We start from the raw sequence: 4,378 nt of genomic DNA, 5'->3' as shown, positions 1-4,378 counted from the left end.
ATATCTTTTAACTTTGCTCTGTAGGGCAAAAATCTACATCGGATCAACACACCCTCTTAGCAAGTGGTGACTTTCAGAAGGGGTCCTGGGGCCTGAATGATAACAGTGGGGCTTGTAATCTTTCTGTGCTAATGAGGATCACCTCCTACCTGACTTTTAGGCCTTCTGCAGAGGGAGTTAAAGTATCTAGGACCTTAATTAGCAGTGGCTGAGAGAGGGGAAGCCTATATCTTTAAAGGTGCCTAGCCTAGTGGTTTGAACAATGCAGAGGACAATTATTCGCAGGCCCAATGGCAAAGATGGTTAATTAAAATAGTGATGATGCCTATAAGAGGAATGACAAATGAGGGTCCCTCTTTAATGAGAATGGTTGCCTTCTCCTTTGCCTCCTCTCCTTGCTCATCAGGAAATAGCAGAGCGCAGTCCCCAGGAGACTCTGGCTCAATTAGGCCCTGCAGGCAGTGGGAGCTGCCAAGGGGCTGTGTGAAGAGAAAATTTAACCACCTAATTTGGGAGGGAAGGAGAAAGGGCATGGGCTTTAATGGAATATGCCACCAGCACTTCCCAACTATGAGTGATGGGAAGTACTTAAAGCAGTCCTTCAAAGGGCAGGAGTGTGGCCCACCGTGAGACACAGGCTGTGAAGTCACAGGCCTATGTTTGGATCTTGGTTCTAATGATGTTGTTCAGAACCTCTATTTTCTTATTAAAAACATAAGGAAATGGCAATTACCACATCAGTGGGTGGATGAGATTATATATTTTGTGTGTGTGAGTGTGTGAGTGTGCATATGTATGTGTGATCACACGCTGTTCAAACTTGTACCTTCTCACCACCTTATACCCCAACACACATGCTGTGAGATGGCTAATCACTCTCAGCCATCTCAACCTGTCTGGATGGTTGACAATTGTCCATATCTTTTTTACCACCAAATGTTACATTGAAAGTGTTCTGAATTTTTTCCAGTGGTCAGTCACCCTGAGGACAGGAGCTATTTTCCTTCTTTGTCATCTTCTTGTCAAGGTCCTCTACACATCTCTTCTTGTCACATTGAGTTGTCATGCTTGCCTCCCATGCCCTTAACAAAAAAGGGTGGATAGAGGATAGGGGAGCTGAAGAACCCTGTTTCTTTCTCCTTTGGGTTGTTGAAGCTTTCATTGGTGCTAAAACCTATGGTTGTGAAGCAAAAGCACGTTGTCATCTCGTTTTGTTATAACCTGTGAGATTAAGAGACTGGGCAGACACTCCAAAGTTTAAATTATTTGGCTAAGAACTCACTTGTAGGAAGAGGGAGAATTAAAAGCCAGATATTCCAAGGAAAAGCTAGGATGTCTTTCTCATTCTTTAGGAAATCACTTACATTTGATACTGTACCTCTCAAGATAGGTTAGGAACGTCTCAGTGGCTATTTCCTCTTCAAGCTACGTGTTTGTCACAGGTCTCCTGGGATCTCCTCACTAAATCGTCACCCTGAAATCACCTCCACTTTGGGAGTTAGACTGGCTCAGCAGCTGTTCCTTGGACCAGCACTAGGTGTGAGGCAGAGGGAAGTCAGGCTTGCTTCAAAGCAGGCTTGCTCTTAAAGCAGTGGCCTGGATGTAACTCCACTCACATCTCATGGATGTTCCTGTGTTCAGTAGGGAAAGGAAGTTCAGACTCTAAGCCTTCAAGAAGGGAGGCACAGGGACATACCTACACCTATTGCCATTGCTCCACAGTTCTTTGTCTCAACTGCTCAGAGCTGTACAAATGAATAGGGGTCTGATAGTGATCTAATTACCACAGAAAGTGATTGCAGATATACATGGAAAATTGTAGACTCCATGTCTTGGCCATGTTTAGAAGCAGAGTATGACAATTAAACATGATGTGTTGACTTGAGTGGGCTAAGAAACACCCAGAAGATCAATAAAGTACACTTCTGGTTATGTCTGGGTGGATTGTGGAGGTTCCTGGACCATTCCTCTCTGGCACCATTCCCTTGCTTGAACTTCCCATAAAATAGTCAGATTTGTTCACCCACACCCTTCCATCAAAATGTTCTTGCCTTGGCCAGCTGACCATGTATTGAAGCCCCTAAAATCATGAGCGAAACTTACTCTCTTCTCCTTTAAATTGTGGATGTTGGGTATTGTGTCCCAGTCACGAGGAAGCTCAATAATAGATAGGGTCAAAGAATAGACAACTATGATAGTGTTTGCTTTGCAGGAGACTTCTTAGAAGGTCATGCTTGAGATGGATCATCAGTGGCATATGTTTAGATCCTAGATAAGTTAAAATATGAGAAAAAGGAGAGGCTATGTAGGCTGTGCTCCACCATATGGCCCCTTCTATCAATTTTAAACCACTGTTCTAGGGATTGGAGTTGTCCAAGGTATATAGTCTACAATAGGAAGACTATTGGATTTTTGAAACTATATGTGGTAGTCTGCTGAAAAGAAGGGAGAACCAAATAACTGCATAGTGGCAAAGAACTTTATTTTCCCCCTAGGAACAGCAGAAAGCATTAGGGTGTTCAGATTTGATACAACAGAAAAAGGTCAGGGCCTCAAATAAAAGAACTGATGCCTTAGTTCTAAGGCTGGAGCTGTCTAGAGTCAGGAAACATCAGTTCTTCTTTATATTTCTTTATATTTACAGTGCACTTTGCATCTTCTTCCTGTAAGAGTAGCTTGATAACAAAAACATAAAGTATGAACCCAAAGCCTCTCCTCCAAGGTTATGCAGCCTGCCTCACACAAATAAACACCACATATATTTGTGCATCTACTTGGACTTGCTACTCACCTGCTTCCAGGAGGATTTGGGGCAGGCTCTGTTTTAAGCATGCTGTGAGGTGGGACAGCTGGAAGTGAAAGCAAAGCAGAGGCTGCTTGATGGGGGCACAGCAAGCAGCTGTTTCCACATCTCCGCAAATAGCTAATGAGTTGTGTTGAGCTCTGACTTGACTGTGAAGTTTCTGGAAGGCACATAAAGAACACTCTCGCCTCTTAGGGAGTGTCATGTATCTGAAAGCCCAGATGACTACACAGGTGAAATGCCACTCTGTGGGCTGTCTCCTTCTGCTTTACCAGGGGCATCTACCATTTATCCAGGGGCTCAGAAAAGTCAGATTGATTACTAGGATAGATGTGCAACAGTCTCTGTAGCAGTGGCTGACTCCCAGACAGTGCAAACACCCCTCTCTGTGCTGCCTGCCTTCTCACCTAGCTGATTCTAATGGGAGAAGAGGATCTGTTCAGATGTTAGCTGAGAAGACTTTATGACTTGATCCAGGAATTCTTACTCAATTGCATTATAGAGTATATTGCTAGTAATTATATTTCAGAACCTGGAAATACAGAGATGAAGAAGATGGTGGTCCAGATGTCCATATTTAATGGGATGTTTATCAGTTTTCTACTTTTATGAATAACAAAAAGAATTCACCTATTTTAGGAGAATTTCAGACACCTCCTATGGTTACCTACAAAGGTGATCAACCAATTAATCTTTCCTACCTTCCTTCACTAGCTTTTGTCTGTGGGGTCTGGGCAGAACATATTCTCAGTTTCTACACAGAATTGAGGCTCAGAATTGAGAGGCTGAGTATTAGCACCATTTGCAAAACAACCTCCAGGACCAGGCCTTGGGTTCCATGTTCTCCTTCCAGCTGTACACCTAGCTCCCCATGGGGAAGGATTCTTCTGAGCCAGGATGGCTGTGTCTCTGAAACTTGGGACTCTCCTCTCTTCCGGCTTCATGTTCCAAGAATCTGGAACCCTAGAATCCACTAGTAATTCAATCATCAACAGCTTTGAGGTCTCACAGGAGCCTCTCTTATCAGGAGCTGTACTGGCCTCAGGTGTGTCTGTCCAAGGGATGTATATTGAGTGTAGGATTAGCCATGGCTTGTACCTTTGACTGGAGGTGTCCACACATTTGAGACCACCCCCTGTACAGCATGGGATGGAATGAGAGGTAGAAAGAGGAGAGGCATGGAGAGCTGACCAGAGCCTCTATTGCAAGTCTTGCTCTTGGTTCTGAAAACATGGGGATGGCCTGGTAAATGAAGATTTGGGGAGACAATGGTAGAACTAAGGTAGAGCTAAGGCAGAGCTCAGGACTTGGATAGATTTCTTTTTGCTAGGAATGAGTTAATCCACCACAGTTACCTATTTCTGATTGTTTACAGGAACATTTGATCATGAAAGACCAATGAGAGTGCTCAGGAGTCTGATTCTTTTTATCTATCTAAATTACCATCTCAGGAGGTAAAGCAAACCAATTTACCTTGAGGCTTTCATCAAAGAAATCCATAGACAGTCCAGAAACCACATGCTAACAAGATAGTGAGTCTTAAAGTAGGAAAATAAGCTAAAAAGCCAAACTCAA

This window comes from Fukomys damarensis, unplaced genomic scaffold (genome assembly GCF_012274545.1).
Source record: "Fukomys damarensis isolate Sample0158 unplaced genomic scaffold, DMR_v1.0_HiC HiC_scaffold_6, whole genome shotgun sequence".
Taxonomy (NCBI): Eukaryota; Metazoa; Chordata; class Mammalia; order Rodentia; family Bathyergidae; genus Fukomys; species Fukomys damarensis.
The sequence above is the reverse complement of the archived record's forward strand: the minus strand, read 5'-3'. Positions refer to the sequence as shown.